At 35.0% G+C, this 24,722-nt stretch overlaps 1 pseudogene; it reads left to right on the top strand.

Annotated features, from left to right (window-relative positions):
• The first annotated feature begins 2,263 nt into the window (after window positions 1-2,263).
• Window positions 2,264-3,046, top strand: LOC107872627 (annotated as a pseudogene).
• The last annotated feature ends 21,676 nt before the right edge of the window (window positions 3,047-24,722 follow it).

The raw sequence follows: 24,722 nt of genomic DNA on the forward strand, positions 1-24,722 counted from the left end.
ATGCCTAGTGAAGTTGTAGTAATCACATCTTCTGACTTTGTAATTTTGACCTCCATAGTTAGTTGATACAAAACTCTTACTTCCATATTGAGTTTCTGCATGATTTCTATGTGTTTACGTAGCTATAGGCTTATTTTTATCATTAATAGTTGTATTACAGGCAAGTTATTGGATCTCATCTTCAATAATTATAGCATGTGCTTTATTAAGTCTAGGTGTTACTCTTTTCATCAATATTTGTCTTTTTTCTTAATCATATGCATCATGTAAACCACTTAGAAACTGTATTTGCCTTAATTGATATAGATGATTTGTATATTCCTTAGACTTAGGACAATTACATGATAGAGCTGGAATAACTGCATCATGTTCACTCCATTGATTCTTTAGTTTAGTAAAGTAAGTTGAAACTAAGTCAGTACCTTGGTGAAGGTTGTTGATTTCCTTGTACAGTTGATATAATCTCATGCGATTTACTTTATCAAACCTCTCCTTAAGATCTTCCCATACCTCACAATCATTTATTGCATACATAATACCACTGAGCAACTCTGCACTTACTGAGCTCATCAGCCATGATAAGATGATTGCATTACATGTCTCCCCTTAACCATGCAATTTTTCTCTATAGTTCTCTGAACTAGTCAACTTGATAGGAATCAATGCATCTCCTGCTACATCTGATGCTCCCAGGAACAAGGGATCACTAGGATCAATCATAGGTGCCATGGCTATTTTCCAGACTACAGCTAAACTGATATAAAAAAATTGAAACAAAAATTTGGGAATCTATGGTTTATAAAAGCAGATCTAAACAAAGATCCAAGCTCACTAACAGAAACAAGAGAAACTTCACTACAGTAAAGATGAACTCACACTCGATTGTTATTTTTTTAGTTCCATGATTGTAGGCTCTGATACCATGTTAAAATACCTTAGAAGCTCACTCACACACACGTAGCAGCCATTGCTGCGAAGCTTCAGCTTAATGGGAAGAAGAGTAAGAAAGAGGAGGAGATGAAATGGAACTTGTGTATTGAGTTAATTGTAATGTGATTTACATGTCACCTATTTATAAGCTCACATGATCACCACATGACTTTCTAGAAGCTTCCTAACAAACTCCTAACAACTTCACCAAGTGGCTAACCAACTAACTAACTCGCCCACTAGCTATCTAACTCGACCAACTAATTAACTAACCAGTGAAACAGTAACTATTTCAATGTAACAGTAGCAACATTACAAAGATGAAGATGAACTAAACTTATAGTTTTAACACTTTAAAATTTTCAAGATAAGTACTATTTTCAAAAGGCTTAATACATAAACAACCACTCAAATTCGGCTTTAACTGGCAAGTAAATAATCCAACTTTGAGTATGCACATCTAGAAACCTCAACTCGTCTCTATAATATCCTTTGAACACTCCAACTAACAAAATGATCATCTAAATACTTTAAAAATATATGTGTCATGTCAGCATCGGGTGTCCATGAGACAAAGTAGGGATGAGTTAGAGTGTTTAGTTGTCAGTTGATGTCCAACATCATGAACCTTGTGGGTATTATCTTGGAGATGGAGTTGGTGGAAACGTATCTTCTTGAGTCTTAGCCTTTCTAGATCAGCGGAGCTCCAGAAATTTGATGCATCCGAGCACTGATTTCTTTTTCATTCCAGTCCAACCGGAGGGTAAACGTGAGCTATTCCAAATAGTTTAAGGGTGTTTTTGGCCGTTTTATGTGGTTAGAAAGAAATAACACAGAACAAGAGTCCCTATACTGTAAGTACATTAAACTTAAAAAATATAAATAATTAGGAGAATTTCTCAATATTACTCTATTGTAAAAGCTATATTCCTCTATTTCAATTGGTTTGTCTCAATTTCATTAGATACAAGTAAAGAAAACATTTGAATTTTGTGGTAGTTACTTAAAGATATATATATAATGTACTAAAATGCTCTTAAATCTATGTTATGATCCTAAATGTGTTATACTGAAATTAAAGAATTGTCAAATTGGGGAAGTTATTTACCAAAAGCCCTTCCACATTGCAAAGTACCTAAATTTTCCTAATCATCAAAGGAAAATGTAAAAAGTAAACATAGTTTAATATCTATATAAACACGTACATTACTCTTCCCTCCATCACATTACTTAAACTTCTTTTCTGTTCCTTAATAATTCCTCTGCTTTCTCAACAACATACTCGGTATAATTTCACAAAATAATATTTCTTCTGCTTTTGCAAAGGAATATAATGATGATGAGTGTAGATCATATTCGTTTTGGTGTAGGCATTATCGGTAATGTCTTATCGTTCCTTCTCTTTGCTTCCCCAGCCCAAACATTTATTCGAATAATTAGAAAGAAATCGGTAGAGGAATTCCACCCATACCCGTACCCAGCAACTCTAATGAACTGCACGGCATTGATTTACTACGGCATGCCTTTTGTTCATCCACACAGCATTCTTATCATCACCATCAACAGTTTTGGTTTCTTGTTGCAGTTGTTTTATCTTTCTATATTTTTCTTCTACACCTGGAAAAATATCGCTTACAAATAGCTGTCATATTGTTTGTGGAAATTGTGGTAGGGGCTGCAGTTGTAGCTGGAACAATGCTAGGCTTGCATACCAATGCGAGTAGATCCATGGTTGTTGGAGTTATCGTGACCATATTTGGTATATGTATGTATGGATCACCTTTATCAATCATGCTCAAGGTTATAAAAACAAAGAGAGCGGAATACTTGCCAAAGATGCTTTCCATAGCATGTTTCCTCAATGGAATATGTTGGTCTATTTATGCTCTCCTCAGGTTTGATCCCTATATCTTGACTGGAAGCGGAGTTGGAGCACTATTAGCTTTCGTTCAGCCCTTATTGATCGTCATTTACCGCAATTCTCCACCTAAAGAGGTGGATGAGAAGCTATCTTTCCTGGACCTCGTCTGATATGATCTCCCCAACACAAGACTATGATCGATCATCCGACCCTTACGTTTTGTTTCAGTTTTCCCTCCCCCAGAATACGACTTTATGCCACATTTACTTTGCTCATTCTGTTTTTGTAAGTTATGTAGATTCTTTTACTTAGTTATCATAGTTAAAAAGAATTCTCCAATTTAAGTAGATATTGAGGTGGAGTTGACCCTTGTTTGTGACATCTATCATATGGTTTATTGTGTTTTGACTATTGTACTATTTTTTTGTTGTTACCATTTCTTTCTTGTAGTCTTTGCACTTTCCGTTGGTAGTTGCTATATTTTCTTCACCGTTTTCTGCTTCTTTTGCACCTGGGTTTGCTGCACTTGAGCTGAGAGTCTTTCAAAAACAGCCTCTCTACCACCCTGAGGGAGTGCTAAGGTCTACGTACGCTCTACTATCCTCTACTTGTGGGATTTCACAACTTCATTTTCAGAATATGTAAACATATCAAAAGTGAAACACAAATATAAGAGGGATTTAAGATTTTAGCTCAGTAAGAGCTCAATATCACTGCACACCGTTTAATATAATGAATAATATATTCTTGGCATAATGCATAGACGTGTCTTTTAACTTGACATCCAGCTGGTATCTATGCTCTATAACTTTGAATGTACACTAGTAAACACTTGTTCTAAATTAACTGGCATCTACTTGTTACTTCTATGAAATTTATTTCTTAGGTTAGTACCGTTAAAAAATAGATGGCAGTTTCTACGTCCTGTACATGTCATACACTGAAGCCTGAAGGCCTGCGACACATTGATAGACTCATATAGGGGCAATGAAGGCCTTCCTTATAAGTTCTGCTCGATCGAAAGAATATAACACATACTAAACCAAGATGAATTTGCGGATCTATCAGGCTTAAATAACTTTAAAAAAGGGTCATGACCCAACATGTTTGATTATTACTAAGTTTTAATTCTTACAAATAATTGATCGACTTTGGTGTTACAAAACGAAGTTGAGTGACTTTCAGAGATAAAAATTGGTAATTGAATGGACCATATGAGAGATTAAGTACTCCAACAATAACCAAAAGTATAAATATAAATATAGATACATGACGCTCCAATATTTAGCTTAAGTTCTTAAAAAGGAGGGACCATAGGAGTAAATACAAATAACAATGACTTAGCAGCCTGAGACCTGAAGGAACCACCATATATATCGATTTTATGGGGTATCTGATCTTCCTTCAATTTAACTGACCTAAAAAATTTAGGCTAAAAGAACTGTTAGGTGGTGATTCCAATTAAGCTCAAAATGAGTAATATATTGTTCTTCTATCCGGTTAAAATGGAGGGCAATTACCTCAATTTTTTGTAGAACATACTTCTGTACCATAAACTGTTCGCTTACTATAAAAGTTGGTCATTAGGATTTAATGCAAATAGGTATAGGCACTTACCTAAAAGTTGGAGTTCTTGGTCCTATTTGTTATGTGATTGTGTACGTCTTTTTAGTCAAAACCTGTTGGTAAGATTTGCTGCGTAATGAAGCTACTGTTTGTTCGGCTTTAAGTTATTCATATGTTTGCAAAGTTTGGTATTTATTTAGTTTACTTAAAGCTTTATTTTAGTATTATTATTATTTTACAAAATGAGGATTATATAATTTGATATACATGTGCATTGTATCACAAACTTATATATATGTATATATTCTTTTTCTCTCATTTAATAAGCCGCTACAAAGAGCAGTTTAGGATTATCCATCCAGGGATATATTGGTAAAATTAAGCTTATTACTTTACTTTCTTATAGAAGAACCACAGAAGAAAGGACATTGGAGATTAACTTCTACAAGTAGCAAAATACAAGGGTCCACTTGAAATATTCATCTGTTGTCTGTAATACAAGGGGTTCACTTAATTTCAATTTCTCACTTATCTATTTCTCGTATATATAAAATAGTTTCTTATGTAATTAATTTAAAATTACAAGATTTGAAAATTATCTTTAAATCTCTAAAATTTCATGCTTCATTAAGACAAGGCACATGGAATAAATTACTAAACCTTATATTCGATCAAATTAGGACTCATAAAATAAAATAGATATGATAATTAATTTTTATCAGTTGTGAAAATAAGGAAAATAGTCCAAAACAGGCAACTGACTGATTTTAAGCCCCCAAATAACATCGGTATCTGCATAGATGCTCGCAGTTCATCTATACGGGATCCCATTTTGATTACTCTCATTGCACATAACTAACATATAAGCGCTTCGAAAAAGAGTAAAAGAATGTCTTAACTATCCTTAAATCAAACCCTAAGAGTCATTTTATAAATTTGCGCTTTTGTAAAACTTCTTAATGGTCAAAAACCTCCTCACATACATAATCTCCATAAGAGTTTTACAAAATAACACACCAATTTTTGGTTAAACTAATCGTTATTCGATCCCCAAGTTCATATATTCTTTTTCTAAGAACCTTACTTAATTTCTTTAAATTAAACCTGTCAAACGGGTCGGGTTGGATCCATTTAATAAAATCGGCCCGATTTGACCCGGACCAATCAGACCATGGACTGTAGGGTACCAGGTCCCGAGCTGATTTAAGTTTTTGGTTGGGTCCGGTTAACCCGGCCTGGACCAAGCCCGATCCGGGCCCACCGGTTAGCCGGCCCGAAATATTTTATTTTTTTAAAAAAATGGGTTGTTGGGTTGGGCCCAAAAACTAGCCATTGGCCCAATGGCTATATAGCCGTTTTTGGGTCCAAACGGCTAGTTTGGACCTTTTTTTTTTAAAAAAAATACTTTTAAAATTATTTTTTAGCCCCAAAAAATTTCTATAAATACCCTACACCTTCAAATCATTTTCCACACAATTTTTCATTCTCTCAATTCTCATTCTCTCTCAAATCTCAATTCTCAATTCTCAATTCTCAAATATTCTATATATTTCCTAAAGTGCTCACTTTAATTTTTTAATTTTGCGATTACAAAGTACGAGTGGAAGTTTCTAAAGTCGCAACCTTCGGATACTTCCAAAATTTGGTATTGTCTTAATTGTTGAATATTTAATTTTATTATATTTGTGTATTTTAAATTTTTTTAGTTTAATTTATATTATGGATAAATTAAGAAACCTAGCTACTAAATGTAACGCCCCGCATTTCAGGCTACAATATTGACCATGACTCCGATGCGTTGATAATTCCGAAGCCATAACTCCTATGCCAATATGGCATGTTAATTATTTGTGTAGTATGTGAACCCATTCAAGCTTGAATGTAGACCATAGAGGTCCTTTGACTCAAGGACGAATTGAAAACTATTTCGATCGATTAAGTTTTAGTGGACGTTCTAAATTGTGTCAGCTTCTATCGACCATAACTCTTTGTATATGTTGAATTAGAGAGCCTACTATGTGTAAAATGATAGGTTTTTGAGTTAACTTTCCAACGATACCAATTTTTTTAAAATCCGACACCCGAGCAAGAAGTTATGGCCTTTCAAAGTAGAATGCGTCACCTAACCAATCGCACATGGCCACTGGAAAGCATAGGCGATAGCATAGGCGGAGCCTATGTAAATATAAGCGATAGCATAGGCGGCACCTATGTAAATATAGGTGATACCATAGGCGGCATCGATGTAAATATAGGTGATAGCATATGCAGCGCATATCTTATGGTTTCAAGTGACTTAAACACTCCGTTTTTGGGGCAAAATGGTCCTTTTCCCACCCTTATTCAGCCATAAACAAGAAATTTAGTCCTCAATTCTCCAAAATACATCCATTATCATCAAATTGCTCCAAGAACTTGCATAAGGGTTTCAAAATAAAAATCCACATAACTCAAGATTTAATCATGGGTTTTCAAAACAAATTGAAGATTTGGAATCCCCAAGTCAAGGGCATCAAGAAGCACCCTTTTGAATTCCTAAATAGAGGTATGTGAGGTTATCCAAAAATCTCATGGGTCTTTAAACATTCATGTTTTCAAATGGGGGTTTTGAAATTTCAATTATGATTATGTATTGAACGTTTTATGATATTGATCTAGTCTTTAGGCCTATTTTCAAGTGATTTGATATATGAAATATGTATATGCATGTATTCCGAAAAGATGTTAACTTGAGAGCATGAATGATATGAAATCCCTCTTTTGATATGAAATTGTTTTGAATTTTCATACGATGTGAATTGTTTTGAAATCATCTTGACAAGCATGACATGAAACGTTTTGAAAGTGAATATGATTTTTGACTTGCAAAGAGAGGGATTGTTATGTTGAAATATGATGAACACAATGACTGCATGAAAGAATGATGTGATATTGATGGCTTGCAAGTCAGGTAAGACGATACCCTATAGAATATGACATCTAATTGAATTAGATAAAATTTGAATACATTGATTTTACATGAGATAGGTGGATGCCTGAAGAAGGTGTTTGAGTGTAAGGGCTCATCGCTGGAAACCGTGTTTGCCGACACAAGAATTTGGTACCAGGCTAAGTGAACCTGTGTACTTGACTTTATGTCATTCCCAAATTGGGACTATAGGTAGGAGCCCAAGCTAAGTGATCTAGGGCACTAACACTGGGTCAAGACACCCTGCTGTGTGATCTTGTGTGTCTTCCCCTCACATATACTCTAATCTTGGCGGCAACCAAGGTTTGACAGTTGGTGTAAATTACGTAGGGTATTCCACCTAGCTCAGCTGTATTGCATTGTTGTTGTAAACAATTACATTATGCCCATGTGTTTTCAAATGATTTGATATGAAACTGCTTTATAATGGCTCTCAACTATATTTTGTAAAAATATTATGTTTTGTTTTGATATCTCTGCATACTAGTACTTTTGTATTGACCCCCTTTCTCCCAGGTTCGGAGGCAGAGTCTAAAGGTCCAGAAAATCAGTAGATTCCTCAAAAAGATTTACAGAGTTACTTGGTGAGCCTTCTATATTTCGGAAGGCCTGATGTCTGGCAGTTTCATGTTATGTTTGGTGAAGTTGGTAAAGACAGTAAAGTCAATATTCCTGATGATGATGATCATGAATGTCTTCTAAATGTTCAAGGTAATCCAGATAATTGTGATGATGATAGAGACTCACAGGGACCAGGTTCAAATCCTAAAAATGAAGGATCGGTTGACCCTTGGAACCCAGGCCCATTATAAGCTCCTCAAGAATAGTTTGACTGTAGTATCCCTAAGTTTTAAGATCTAGACCCACTAAGAGAGATATAATTGAATTAGCTTTTCAACTCCACTAGTCTCACCTAAATCCAATACCAGGGTAAAAAGCTATGGAAAATTTAGTGAGGCACTATCAAACTGCTATTGATGATAATACGTTGACAGGACATAACAAGTCGTAGTGAAGACACGTTGTCACGGTAAGGGACCAAGGAATTTAGTCCATTGACGATGAATCTAGAATATGACTCGTTATCTATCCAAATGAGTCGTTAGGTGGACCCATCATCACAACAGTGAGAAATCAACAAAATCATCCCCTCGACTACGACTCTTCATGACGACTCATGGTCAGACTAAATGATTTATCAGTAGAAGTCATTGTCATATTAATGATGACCCAAGGTTTAGGTCCTCTGGTCACCGCTCTAGGCCATGACTCGCGGTCAGACCCTATGAGTCATAGCCTGAGTCATCGCGACTACTTTCAGTGATTTTCTAAATAAATTTAGAAGGGTTGTTTTGTATTTTTCCCTCTTTTAAATCCAACCTGCATCGTTTTGGGCATACCAAGGCTGATTATTAGGGTTAATATTCCCCTAAGTTCTCACAACTCAAAAATTCAATCTACACTTAGAAAAATGAGCAATTTTCTTTCTCCTAAGGACAGATTAGTGTTATTCAAATCCCAACTCAAATTCTAAAGATTTCCTTAAGGATTTCATATCCAAATATATGGATTTAATCAATGGATTTCTTCCACCCATTGAGTCCCAAAGTTTCCTCCAATGCTCAAGTTAAATTCACCCTTTAAGTTTTGGGGTTCCATGGAAAGAATGAATTTCATAATTTTTCCATTTATTTCTTAAATTCAACAATGAAAATGTGTTTCCCCATAAGCTTAAGTATCTTCCCATACTCTGAATCATGAATTGTTGATGAATTTAGTGCATTCTTCAGTGCTGGTGAGTTATGAACACCCGATACCTTAGGATGTATGCATATATTAGTTTACATGTTCTTGAGTACTTTAAATTTATGCATACATATTGTTATTTTCAGAATATTATTACATTGAGCATCAGTCATCAGTGTCTTTCAGTTGGGAGTAATACTTAACACTGAGAAAACGCAGGGATGAAGGCTCACCCTTCAGTTATGACTATGACCTTTAGTAGAAGTCCTTATGTTCTAAAACTACGATGTCATCATAGGTTATAAGGGGTCACCTGCCAGATTAGAACTGGCACCTTAGTACTTTTGGACACCAGTTTAGTGGATCCACACCAATTAGTGTTCATACCCTTGGCAAGGTACTGAACACCCATCTAATTGAGGTTAAGGTTGGACCACTATTAGTTCAGATTGGGGTATGTTGGTTAATATAGCTCCCACAGTCCATAATTTATGTTTCAGTTTCAGACTTCACATGACCTAGTATTCAATTATTGTATTTTCATACAGTACATGTTCATACTTGGTCTTGCATCAGTTCACTCTATTACATGCATCATGCTCGGTCTACTACTATTACTACCACTACTACCACTACCACTACTACCACTACCACTACTACTAACACTACTACTAACACTACCACTACTACCACTACTACCACTACTACCACTACCACTACTACCACTACTACTACTTCCACTACTACTACTACTACTACCACCACCACTACTACTACTACTACAATTATCAGTTCATTTCATTTTGTTTTTTCGCTCTGTAACTTATTATTTTTATCAGTATTCTCAGTATCATGACAGGTTATGGGTTAGCTTGGGGTCACTTGCGACTCTAAGCACCGTATTACAACTAGGGGTCCATCTCGAGCTGTGACAAACTTGGTATCAGAGTAACAGGTTTAAAGTGTCCTAGGGTGTTTGAAAGCCGCATTGAGTAGAGTATTGTTCATGCGTGTGAAGTGCGCTACACTTATGAGTGAGAGGTTGTGAAATATTTAAGAAAAATCTCACTTCATTAATGTTTCATGTCGTGCGATAGAGTGTGAACTCTATTAAAATCCTTCATCTAACTCATCCTCTAATCATTTACAGAAAATACCTCCCAATAAAACTAATGAAAGGAGAAATAAAAATCAGCAAACACCACCAGTCCCAGAAGACCCTCTGAATGAACAGGTCTCCCATACTGAGTTTAGGGTTGCTTTCATAGCATTAGTCTAGTCAATGGCAGCCAGAATAACCAGCAAATTGTTGCACCAGCCTACTCGCCTGTGAATACGGTAACAACTAGAGTCCGGGACTTCAATCGGATGAATCCATTGACATTTTTTGGATCTAAGTTCTAAGAGGATCTACAAGAGTTTCTGGATAGTATTCAGAAGGTGACTAAAATCATAAGTGTCACTTCAACTGAAAGTGTTGATTTGGCTGCGTATCTGTCACTCCTTTTTTTTGCCCAATGGTCAAAAGGTTTTTTCAATTTAAGTGACGATTTTGAATAAGAATTATTTTGATCATTTTTAGAGTCGCCACTTGAAATTGAGTTATAGTGTTCCAAGTCACCTTTTTGAATCCCTAGTCAAAAGGAAATGATTCTTTATTTTGGTCTGTAGAAATAAAATACTAGGTAAGAAATTTTGTTAACCAAGGGGAAGGTATGAGGCACCCCTTGCGTCCCGTGGTGCTAGCACAGTTTTTTTTATCAACTTATCTTAACTTAAACTATTTTGATAACTTATGTTTGAAGGCATTAATTCTCTCAATTTTAATATACTAAAAACTTGGCTATTTATTCTTGAATTAAGCCGCTATAAATTAATTTTACAACGATCTTTGCCGAAGTGCAATATTGCATCCTCGAATTATGTTAAACGTCTCAGAAAGATGCGTACGCCACATTCTTAATTGAGACAAATATATTAACTATGACTAAAGGTTATCTAGCGTTAATAGGCATTTTTTCGTTTCTTGTAAACTTGAGACAATTTTATCTTATCAATTTTTCACTCTTTCTTCTCAAATTAATAATGAGTTTTGGGTTAATCCGCAACTTATCTCGCACCCTTACAAATATTTTTTTCTCTCTTTTCTTTTATCAATAACAACAGGTTTTGAATAAAACCACAACTTATCTTGGTCATTCTCACCTTAGTTAATTTGATTAAAGAGATCGAAGAAAATTGTCTAGACTTGGAGAATATAAATAGATATTTTTTATGTTTTATTATCTTTTTTATTTTTAGAACGACAAGGATTAATCCTACCATTGACGAACAAATTAATATATAAGCTTAACAAAATTACTTGAAAACCAAAATAACATAATCACATACCAAAGTTAATTAATAAAGTTATTTAACAAAATTATCATAACGAAGTTAACGAGAAAATAAAGGAGAAAAAAAATTATATAATCACGTAACAAATTTGTTTTCGTTTCTTTTCCTTAAATTTTTTGTCTTTTTTATCTTTTTTTTTTTAAAGTTTTTTTTTAATTGACTTTTCCTCCCTTTCTTCCAGTTTTCTCTAATTCCCTCTTTTCCTTCCTTTTGCTTTCTGTGTGTATCTCTCAATATTTCCCTTCTGTCCGTGTGTTTTCTTTAAAGGTTTTCCTTGTCTGTTTTTTTTTTTTTTTTTTTTTTTTATTTTTTCTCCTCGTTTTTTCTCTTTTTGTAGTGTGTGCGCATGCAAAATGTATATAATAGGGTATTGTGTGTGCACGGGGTGCTTTTACGTGTGTACATGCATACATAAATTTGAAGTTGTGGTTTATAATACAACTACACACATAAAGGAATAGGGAAAAGGACATGGGCTGATCATCTTTTAAAAAAAATGGCCACAATTTGAAAAGGTGAACAACTGTAGTCAGTCGGCTATTTTTAATTTTCTTTTTTAGCCATTTGACCCAATTGGGCACTGCAGTCACTATACTCAATTGATACACTTTTATACCAAATAGATACACTTCTATACTCTATTGAGACACTTTTTAAAAAGGAGAAAGGAAATTCTATGCAAGCACATGCAGTTCCTATATCCAATTGATATTCTTTTATACCACATTAATACACTTTTATGCTACATTGATACACTTGCAGTGTCCATATACTCAATTGATACTCTCTTATACTAGATTGATACATTTTTAGAATGCATGTAGAAACTATATAGAGTCGTATAAAATGTGTATCTAAATTATAATTGTAGTTAAAAATTGTATAGAATGTGTATATAAATGCTATAATTATTATATAGAATATGCATATGTATAGAAACTGTATCATTATTACATATAAATATATATCTTTAACAATTGTATTATATTAAAAGTATATGATATTGTATTTTATTGTATAAATAAGTAAAACTAAACAAAAAAAATAGTATGTTATTTTAATAATGTTGATGAATGCAAAATAATCTGGAAAAATAAAAAGCAATTACTTGATTGTTTAAAAATAATAATCAATATTATACATTGATTATATATTTATTACATATAAATTATATACCAAAAATAATAGGAAAAAAAATATAACGTACTGATTTTTTTTTCTATTCTAACTATAAATTATTGAGGAAAAATGCCATAAAATTATATTTAATTGTTAAAATAAAAAAAAGTTTCTTTTTAAAATTTTAAAAAGAATAGCGAGAGAGAGTGAGAAGAGCAGCCTACAAAGGAAAAAGGAAAAAGAGAAAACAATGAATTGACATATTAAAAAAGAGCCGAAATAACTAATTTGTGGATTAAAATTCTTAGATCATATTTGGAGGAATTTGTTTGACCGAGAGGTCATATTTGTCCTTTCCACTAAGGAATATTATGATAATTAAATATAATCATGTCCAAAATTCGAAGTTGTGGTTTATAATACAACTACACACAAAAAATATTATGACAACTAAATATAATCATGTCCAAAACCTAGCGCTTAAGTAATCAATTTTACGTTTTAAATATTACATTAAGTTATTTAAACAATTTCATTCATACTTTGATTCATGATGAAACTTATGAAATAATAGTACAAGATGAGATAATAATTTGTATGACAAATTAAATCAAGTATCAAAGCAAAAATGTCGTCACTGATAACTCAAATGGAAACTCGAACTCAACTCGTCCCTCTTTTTCCTTTTTTTTTTTTTTTTTTTTTGACTTTGGGTTTTTCTTTTGGTTTTTGTACTTGTTTCCTTCTTTTTTCCTCTTATCTTTTTGCTTTTGTTTTCTTTGGTTGCTTTTCTCCATTCTTCCCCTTCTATTTCTAAGTTTTCTTTCAAGTGTTTCTTTCTTTCCACTCTTCTCTCTCTAGTTCCCGTGTTTTTTCCCCCTTCTTTTCTTTAATCTTTCTAAGTTCTCCGTTGTGTCAATGTGTAGTGCCGTTATATAGAGATGTGGGGGAGGTTGTATATCATGTGGGGAATTGAGAAAAATATTGGGAGGTTGGGGTAGTTTAGGCTAAGATTTTTTTTTTATTATTTTATTTTTTAAATTTTTAAAAAATAATAAATTAAAATAAATAATAAAATTAAAATAATATTAACTAATTAATTTTTATATTTTAAAAAAATATAATAAAATATTATAAATAATCTAAAATAAATATAATTAAGATAATACTAAAACTAGTAGCCTATTTTTTAAAAATTAAAAGGAAAATATATTTTTTTATTTTTCATATTATTTTAATAACAAAATAAAAAAAACATCCCAAATGTAACTTTAATTATTTATTTATTTTGAACTAAAGCTTATTAAAAATGAAATAAGAGCTAAAATAGATATTGGAAAAAAATATAAATATTTAATGTCGAAAAATAGGTTAAAACTTGGGGAGGATCAAAACATGTCTACTGTATCAATTGCAAGAAGAGGCTTACATGTGGTTCAAGTAGTAGAAGAAGAATATATGTGCAGATGCAGGGTCGGTCGAGTGGGACGAGTTTGTTTTTGCATTCTTGGACAGGTTCCTCCCAGTTGAGTTGAGGGAGATGAAGGTGTAGGAGTTCATATACTTGAAGTAGGGCAATATGAGTGTGAAAGAGTATTTTCTTAAGTTTACTTAGATGACAAGGTATGCTCAAACTATGGTTGCTAACACTAGGGCCCGAATGAGCAAATTTGTGTTAGGTGTTTCTGAGGACGTGGTCAGAGTGTAGAACGAACATGTTGATTAAGGAGATGGATATTCTTATATTGATGGTCCATGCTCAACAAATTGAAAAGGAGAAAATCAAGAAGAAGGAAAGGTAGAATAAGAGGGCCAAAAACCGGTAGCTTTAACTTCTCTTAGCTGAAGTAAGATAGCGATAATCGTTCTCAATTCTGTCAAAAATCTTCAGCTCCAGCCCCATCTTCTGCTATTTCTCTGTTACCCAAATTCAGGTAGGATACTCATGATAGGGTGATAGGCTCTAAGTCTCAAGGTAGTGTGAATAGTATTTGCACTAACCCAATTTTCAAGAAATATGGTAAAAACCACAAAGGTGAGTATTTGGCAGGTACTGATATGCGCTTTTGGTGTCATAAATAAGGGATTAGAGGTAAGGATGTCTGCTATCTAAGTCAAACTAACTCTTCAGCTGCTCTAGCAGGTCACCTGACTCGGTAGGGTATCACTTCTAGTGCAACTGATGGATAATATCAAGGTAGGTTCTATGCCTTTTAGAATCGATAGGATCAGGAGGGTTCTCCTGATGTGGTCACTGGTACGTTGAAAGTTTTTAATATTCATGTTTATGCATTGTTAGATCTTGGATCCACACTTTCCTTTATGACCCCCTATATAGAAATGGATTTTGGTGTCAGCCCTAAAATCTCTGCAGAAACCTTCTAAGTTTCTACTCCAGTCGGTAGTTCCATCATAGCGATATGGGTGTACATAAATTTCCCAGTGTCAGCATCCTAGAAAGTCACTTCAGTCATTCTCATAGAGTTAGACATGATTGACTTTGATATTATTTTTTTCATAGATTATCTCTACTCTTACAATGCCTCAGTCGATTGTAGGAGCTGAGTAATTCAGTTTCAGTTTCAAAATTAGTCATTCTTACAATGAAAGGGTAGTACCTCAGTACCTATAGGTTGGTTTATATCTCTTTTAAGGCAAGGAAAATGATTTCCAAATGGTGCATCTATCATCTTATCCGAGTTAAGGAATCAAGGTCTCAAACCCTAAGTCTTGAGTTAGTTCCAGTAGTAAATAAATTTGTAGAAGTACTTCCTGAAGATTTTCTTGGAGTCCCTTTAGACCAGGAAATTGATTTTGAAGTAGATCTCCTTACAGATTCCTAGCTTATTTCAATTTTGCCTTATAGGATGGCCTTAACCAAGATTAAGGAATTAAAGAAATAGCTGAAAGATCTCCTGGACATTGGTATTATCAGGCCTAGTATCTCTCCACGTGGTGCTCTAGTTCTTTTCATTTGAAAGAAGGTTCTCTCAGAATGTGCATTGACTACCATCTATTGAACAATGTCACTATCAAGAATAAGTAGCCCATCCCTAGGATTGATGACTTTTTCTACAAACTTCAGGGTGCCAATTATTTCTATAGGATAAACCTCAGGCCTGGCTATCATCAGCTCAAAGTTCGAGAATGTGACATTCTGAAGATAGCTTTTCGAACCTGGTATGGTCACTTTGAATTTATTTTTATGTCTTTTGAACTAAAAAATGCTTCTTTGACTTTTATGGACTTGATGAACAGGGTGTTCAAGCAATACTTGGACATGCTCGTTATAGTCTTCGTAGATGACATCCTCGTTTATTCTTGGACTAAGGGTGAACACACAAATTATCTAACAATTGTCTTGTAGTCTCTTAAAGATCACTAACTATTCACTAAGTTCAGCAAGTGTAAATTCTAGTTGAAATCAGTAGCACTCCTTGGTCATATTATTTCTGGTGATAGAATTTGAGTTGATCCTTAAATGACCAAAGCAGTAAGGAACTGGCCTAAACCTATCTCTCTATCAAATATCAAGAGTTTCTTGGATTTATCTGGTTACTACTAATAGTTTATTAAAGAAATTTCCTCTATTGTTTCTGCCATGTCCATACTAACTAAGAAAAAAACATTCCAGTGATCCGGTTCTTATAAAAAGAGTTATCAGGAGTTAAAGACTCATCTCACCTCTACCCAAGTCTTGATACTGCTAGAGGGTTCAGATTATTTTTTGGTTTATTGTGATGCTTCAACGGTTGGTATTGGTTGTGTGCCGATAAAGTGGGGAAAGGTTATAGCATATGCCTCAAGACAACTTAAGCCTCATGAGAAGAAATACCCAACTCATAACCTTGAGTTTGCAGCAGTGGTTTTTGCCTTAATGATTTAGAGGCATTATCTTTATGCGGTTCATTTTGATGTGTTCACTAATTATAAGTCTTTAATTTATGTTCAGCTAGAAAGATCTAAATCTTCTTCAGAGAAGTTAGCTAGAGTTGTTGAAAGACTATGATATAAGCGTCTTGTACCATTTGGGTACTGCCAATGTTATGGTCGACGCCCTTAGCATACTGGCTATGGAGAGTATTTATCATGTTGGGGATAAGAAGAAATAATTAGTTTGCGAGGTTCATCGACTTGCTCGGTTGGGATTTCAGTTGGTTGATTCAACCAAAGGAAATGTCTTTGTTCAAAAAGGTTCAGAATCTTCTTTTATAGCTAAGGTAAAGAAAAGCAAGATAGTGATCATATTTTTCTTAGATTGAAAGAAGCAGTGCAGAGTCATAAAATTGAGGTTTTCTTCCAAGGAGGAGATGGTATTCGTCACTGCTAGGGAAAACTATGTATTCCAGATATAGATTACCTAATATAGCGAATGTTAGCAGAAGCTCAGCGTTCTCGATATTTTATTCACCAAGGATCCACTAAGATGTACCTTGATTTGCGGTAAGTCTATTGGTGGAATGGAATGACAAAAGATATTGCAAAATTTATGGCTAAGTGTCCAAATTGCCAGGTTATTAAAGTTAAGCACTAGGGACCATGTGGTGTTCTTTAATAAATCAACATTCCTACTTGGAAATAGGAAATAGTGAATATGGACTTCATCAAAGGGTTGCCTCATACTCTTCGACAACATAATTCTATTTGGGTTATCATGGACCGAATGACTAAGTTAGCCCACTTCTTTCCAGTTAACACTTCAGATTCAACCAAAGATTATGATAAACTCTATCTTAGGGAGTTGGTCAAGTTGCATGGAGTCCCTTTGACTATTATTTCAGATAGAGGCACTCAGTTTACCTTCTGATTTTGGAAGATTTTTCAGAGAGGTCTTGGTACCCAAGTTTATCTTAGTACGACTTTTTATCTGTAGAAAGATGGTCAGACATAGAGGACCATTCAGACCGTAGATGACATGTTGAGAGCATGCGTGTTTGATTTTAAGGGAAGTTGGGATGATCACTTGCCTTTGTTGAGTTTGCTTACAATAATAGTTATCACTACAATATTCAAATGGCCCCGTTTGAAGCACTTTATGTTAGGATATGTAGATATCCTATTGGTTGGTTTGAATTTGGTAAAGCTACTTTTATAGGTCCAGATTCAGTACATGAGGCAATGGAAAAAGTTTGGTTGATTAGGGAAAGGCTGAAAACTTCTTAGAGTTGTCAGAGATCTTATGCAAATGTAAGGAGAAGAGAGCTTGAGTTTGATATTGGTGATTTTTTCTACTTGAAGGTTTCACGCATGAAAGGGGTGAAGAGATTTGGTAAGAAGGGAAAGCTCCCCAATAAGTTGGCCCTTATAAAATTTTGAGTTGATATGGTAAGGTAGCTTATGAGTTAGAAAGTGTGGGCGTGATAAATAGTCTCTCTTATGAGAAGGTCCTACTCGAGATCCTTGATCGCTAGATTCGTAAGCTGAGGAATAAAGAGGTTTCTTTAGTAAAGGTTCTGTAGAGAAATTAGTTAGTTGAGGGAGATACTTTGGAAGTAGAGGAAGATATGATGACCAAGTACCCCCATCTTTTCTCTTTGAACTCAGTCCCAACTTGACGTAATAGTTTCTTTTAATTACTTAACTCTTTCTATCTCAGGACACCCAACTATTTTATTGTCATAGTATGCACTCATGAGTCTAGACAAGTCCATAAATAAGCTATATATTCAGTTATCAAGCTGTTATTCTTGGTTAGCCAAAAGGAGTTCAGTGTGGGAATTTTAGCTTTCCCAAAGTACTAGTTTAGTCAGATTCATTTGGTGACGAATGATTCCAAGGGGAGATATTGTAATACCTCAAAGCTCTAAGATCTAGAACTAACAACAGATAGATAATTGAATTATATTTCCTACACAACCAGTCTTCCCTAAGTATGATATCGGGGTAAATAGTTATGGAAAATTTATTGAGGCACTGTAAAATTGCTAGTGACGACGACTCTGAAAATGAATCGTTGTCAGGACACGACGAGTCATAGTGAAGACTCGTTTTCATGCTAGTGAGGGACCAAATAATTTAGTCCACTGACAACAACTCTAACATACGACTCATTGCCAATGTAAATGAGTAGTTAGGTGGACTTGTCATCACAATAGTGAGAAATCAAAGAAATCATCCCCTTTGACTACGGCTCTTCATGACGAACATGGTCAAACTAAATGAGTCACCAATAGAATTCATTTTCATAACAATAAGGACCCAAGGTTTAGGTCTTCTAGTCATGACTCCAGGCCACGACTTGTGGTCAAACCCTATGAGTCATACCCTAAGTTATCGTGACTGCTTTCAGTAATTTTCTAAATGAATTTAGAAGTTTTTTTTGGTATTTTAACATCCAACCCATATCGTTTTAGGCATGCTAAGGCTGATTATTGGGGTTAATATTTCCCTTAGTCCTCGCAACTTAAAAATTCAATCTACACTAGAAAAAGGGGAAGTTTTCTTTCTCCTAAGGCAAGATTATGGTTCTTCAACTCCCAACTCAAATTTCAAAGAGTTCCTTAAGTATTTTATCTCCAGGAATGTGGGATTTCATAAATGGGTTCCTTCCACCTATTGAGTTCCAAAGTTTTCTCCAATTCTCAAGTTAAATTCACCTTTTAAGATTAGGGTTCCATGGAAAGCATGAGTTTCGTAATTATTCCACTTGTTTCTTAAATAAAACCATGACTATGTGTTTCCCCTTAAATTCAACCATGAAATTCCCCATCATGATCACTTTTTAATAGTATCATATTTAGTACATTCTTTAGTGCTGGTGGGTTATGAATAGTAGATACCTAGGGATTTATGCATATATTAGTTTACATGTTCTTGAGGACTTTAGAATTATGCATATATATTGTTATTTTTAGAATATTATTGTATTGATTATAACAGTCATCGGTGTCCTTCAGCTGGGAGTAATACTTAGCACCGAGAGATGCAAGGATGGAGGCTCACCTATCAGCTAAGACTAATACCTTTTGTAGAAGTCCCTAAGTTCCAGAACTACAACTTCACCATAGTTTATAAGGGGTCACTCTCCAGATCAAGTCTGACACCCTAGTCTTTTTGGACACTAGTTTAGTGGATCCATGCCAGTCAGTATTTGTACCCTTGGCAAGGTATTGAACACCCATCCAACTAGGGTAATAGGTTAGACCCAATCAACTCAAATTGGGGTATGTCGGTTAATGTTAGCTCCCATAGTCCATATGTTATGTTTCAGTTTTAGATTTTGCATGACTTGGTATTCATTTATTTATTTTTCATATAGTACATGGTCATACTTATTCTTATATTAGTTCACCATGTTACATGCATCATTCTGGGTTTATCTTGGTTACTTTCTCATCTCACATACTTAGTACATTCAAAGTACTAATCACATGCTTTTCCAGAGCTATATTTTCTTATAATATAGGTTTAGACGCCGATATCTAGATCGAGTTTAGCATGTTCTCGTACCATATCAACAGTTATGTTTGGTAAGTCCTCATCATCTGAGGAGAATTTATTAGTATTTCTTCTAGTATCTTCTTTCATTTAGTTTTAGACAGTTGGAGTTAGTTGGCTGCTTATCCCAACAACTCACAAGAGTATAGGCTTTTAATTAGACAATTAGTTATGTTTTTATCTTATTGAGTATTTCAGATAGCTTTAGTTGATATTCAACATTGATTTTATTATTATTATCATTAGTTTATTTCAGTTTGTTTTTTCGCTCAGTACCTTTGTAAGACCCCACAAAATTCCTAGCTTAATTCAGTCCTTTAAGCTTGTTAAGGGGTCCCAGGCTTTAGAAGATTCTAGCTAAGTTTTCAAAATTAATTATTTTTAGCCTTCGAAAGTTGGCAATCTCATTTTTCGACCTTAATGTCCATTAGTGGTCTATATTTTGTTAATTCTTGATCAGGAAGGTCAACAGGTGTTCTCGGACAAGTTTCAGATTTTTTGAACCGCGTTTAGACCACGTTCGAAATCCCAAGATAGTGGAACAATGCGATCTTGATGCGTCACGTTGCCTATCGCATTGGATAATATTATTGCAGGTTACCAGAGTCAAAATCCTGAGACATAGTACGATCATGGCACAATACATCGAGTATCGTGTCGATGCCATCGACGCACTGCGTCAACAACCGCGTCGGTTTCCTATTTTCAGTCATTAAATAACCGCATCCTTAAGGGTAATTAGGTGTTTCCCCCCGACCTTTAACCCTCATAACACGAAACTTAGCCTCTTTTTGGCTAAATACATTCACTATTTCACAATTTCTCAAGAATAAGAAAACCCAGGTGATTAATTCCAAATCAAGAACTCAAGCTTTCCTCTAATCTGTAAGAAATCATCAACCAAGGTATGTAAAGTGTTCATCCAAGGGTCCCTTTCACCCAGGGAGATTAGGAAACCCTTTTCAAAATATGAATTTTGAATTCCATGTTGTGGGCTTGATTGTACACATGTTAATGTTGTGATATGACTTCCGAAATTGAATCTTTATTAAATTTTCATGACTTTATGTTAGTATGTGGATTCAAATCCTTAAATTTGAAGTACTTAATATAGCCATGATGTATTAGTTGTTGATTTATGCTCTAGAAAAGGTTATGCCTTCCATGTGTTTGTTAAAATGCCTAAGTGAATAAGAATTATGCATTATGACCCATTTGAGATCTAAATACTGAACTCATCATGTACCCACATGTTCAAAATGACTCCCATGCTTAAGCTATGTCTTGTAATAATAATTTGGTAAAATGCTCATAAGTATGGATTTGTAAAATTATGTTATGTTAGCATGCATTCCTATTCATGTGTAAGTTTATGACTTGCAAATGCTTCATGAAATCCCTCAATAGTTGTATTGTGATTTGTTTACTATGGTCATGTGTTCAAGAAGTGTCATGTCCTAGTTATATTCATTCTACCAAGTCTTGGGGGTATTTAATACACAATAATATAGTTGTGTGCTTAGAGCCAGTGTCAGTTTTCAAGATAACCTCAGTCAAGCCATGATCAGTAGTACTCTTAGTCAAGTTTCAGAACTCAATAGAACTCACCAGTTATATGACTCAGGAAAGCTCAGTAGATGCAGTATCAATTCAGTCCCATTCAGTATTCAGTTCAGTTCTCAGTAAATTTAGCCAGTTAATAGAACTCAGTAGTATTCTATCAGTCAACGAAATTTAGTAAACTCAGTTCAGTTAAACAGTACAATCAGCAATAGCTTAGTCAAGCCTAGTGTGAACTAAGAAATCAATTCAGTGTCCATTCAGTTGGGAGTAGGATTTAGCACCGAGTGAACCCAGGGATAAGGGCTCACCTGTCAGTCAGTAGAGGGTGTGATCCTTAGAAGAAATCCTTGCGTTCTAGAACTACGTTGCCAGCATAGGTTGAGATATATCCTTACGAGTCTAGGGTTACTACATCTCATTCGAGTTCTCCTACCAGCGAGGGGTTGACGAAAGAGCTCCCTATCAGTAGAGGGTTAACTCACAACTAATCTTTACCCGTGGCACGGTATTGACACCCTTCTAATTGGGATCACAGGTTGGAACCCACTAGTTCAGTTATGGGGTATGTCAGTTAGATGATTACCTCCCACAGTCTCAGTCACAGTCTTCAGGTAGGAACTCAGATAGTTCCTTAGATTTTAGGACTGTCAGATATAGTCACTCAGCTCTGTACGGAACTTAGCTAGTTCCATCAAAATTAGGATTGTCAGAAATAGTCATTCAATTAATAGTATATCATTTATCAGTAATCCATGTTATCAGTAAACTTAGTATTGTTCCACAGATTCAGAACTGTCAGATAAAGTCATTTAGTTACCAGTTATACAGTATCTATAGACTTAAACATTTGTTAATCAGTATTCAAATTCAGTATTCAGCATTATCACAACCTCAATTACAGTCCACGTATTCATGCACGTATTTAGTCAGTTATAGTTCATACATATGAACCCTTGCATTCAGCCTACCTCACTTTGCATACCAGTACATTCTCACATACTGATGCATATTTTTCTCTTATGCTATGGTGTTTTATACCATAGGTTCGGATGCTTAAGTTCCCGATCACACTTAATAGTTTAGATTTTAGCAGTCAGAGTCAGTGGTGAGTCCTCATAGTTTGAGGACCTGATTGTTTCATTATTTCAGTGCTTCAGTTCTTAGATTATTTCAGCAGTTCGAGTTAGTTGGGGACGTATCCCATCATCTCTTTATTCAGATAGTTTAGAGGTTTTTTTAGACTAGAGTATTTCAGACAGTTATTTTTTTTTAGTTTTGGTATTATTATACCTTGATCAGACATTGCTTATTTCAATTTTGAACCTTATGGCACGTTTTCTGCCATATTTTAGCATTTATTTCAGTTATATTGTTATTACAGTATTACTATCATGTAGTGCTCATGGCAGGTACTAGTCATGGGTTAGCAAGTGGTCCTTCGGGATTGTTAGCACCGTGTAGTGTCCAGGGTACCAGACTCGGGGTGTTACAAACTTGGTATCAGAGCCTAAGGCTCAACAGTGTCCTAGGAAGTCTAAAAAGGTGCATCTAGTAGATTCTTGTTCATAGGTGTGTTGCGCACCACACTTATGTATAGAAGGCTACGAGATGTTTTAGGAACAGTTTTCCTTCTTTCAATATTCATGTTGTGCGAGTGAGCATGATCTCCAGTTAAAATCTCCGCCTAATTTGCTTCTCTCTTCAATTAAAGAACATGCCTCCCAAAAGGGCTAACAAAAGAAGAACCGAAAATCAGTCAGAACCTCAGCCCATTCAGGCAGATCCCCTGAACGAGCATGTTTTCCATGCAGAATTTAGGACTGTATTCACTACTCTTCCTAATTGTAACACATCAATTTTCTGAACCGGAATGCTACACGGTATTCATGACCCCGAGGGACCATAAGCTAACCCATGACTGATATTTGTACCTGTATACTGCAAATCATAATATAATAATATGGAATACATGGAACTGTAAGGCCATAAGGTTCAATTGAATACAATCATGTGGGCGAAAATACCCAAAACAACTAAATCTGAACGTAAATCTAAAAGTAAATCCGAAAGCCTCTAAACTGTCTGAATAAGGAGTTGAAGGAACATGTCTCCAACTAAATCCGTAAAATTGAACTAAAGAATAAATAAATGAGTTAAATCATATTGTCCTCGAATCAATGAGAGTTCACTGTGTCTCTACGAATGGAATGCTACTGCTACTGCTGGACTGGAGCTCGTGTCTCGGAACCTATGCTGTAATATGAAAAGAAAGCACCATAGCATAAATGCGTCAGTACAACTGGAGTTCTGAGTATACGAGGAAGGTAGCCTGAACATAAAGGGTTTCATGCATGAACAACACTAACTGACTAATATGAACGTGAGAGTGCAAGCACACATATATAGAAACTGGGACCATGAATACGTGAGAGCATGACCTGTAAGCTAATACATGGTTTACTAATAACTGTCATGACTGATACTGAAACTAATAACATGGACAACTGTATCTAATAGTCCTGTATAAACTGAAATCTAAAGAACGCCCTAAGTTCTTTCACTGAGACTGATACTGAAACTGATAACATAGATGACTGTATCTAACAGTCCTGTATACACTGAAATTTGAAGAATTCCCTGAGTTTTTTTACTGAGATTGTTACTGAAACTATGGGAAGTAGTGTTTAACTGACATGCCCCATGTATGCCGTTATGGCTAAGCTGAGGTCCAATATCTGCCTCGACTGGAGGGGTGTCAATACTGTGCCACGGGTAAAGACAGCCTATGAGTGACCCTTATCTGGCGGGTACTCAATGAGAATGGTGGAAACCCTAAACTGACGGGTTAAGCCACCTCATCAACCATAAGCTGACGGGTTAAGATGTCTCAACTTACGCTGGCTACATAGTTCTAGAACATAAGGATTGCTACTAAGAATCACACCCTGAACTGGCGGGTGAGTTCCCATCGGGCTGGGGTGAATTGAGTCTTCAACTCCTGAAAACTCTTCTCGCAAGAATCTGAGCACTAGAATTTAACTTTCTTCTGAGTTAATCTGGATATAGGGGATGCAATATATGAAAATCCCTCAAAAAACTATCTGTAATAGCTAGCCAAGACAAAGAAACTCCTAT

This window comes from Capsicum annuum, chromosome 5, assembly GCF_002878395.1.
Source record: "Capsicum annuum cultivar UCD-10X-F1 chromosome 5, UCD10Xv1.1, whole genome shotgun sequence".
In the NCBI taxonomy this organism is placed as follows: Eukaryota; Viridiplantae; Streptophyta; class Magnoliopsida; order Solanales; family Solanaceae; genus Capsicum; species Capsicum annuum.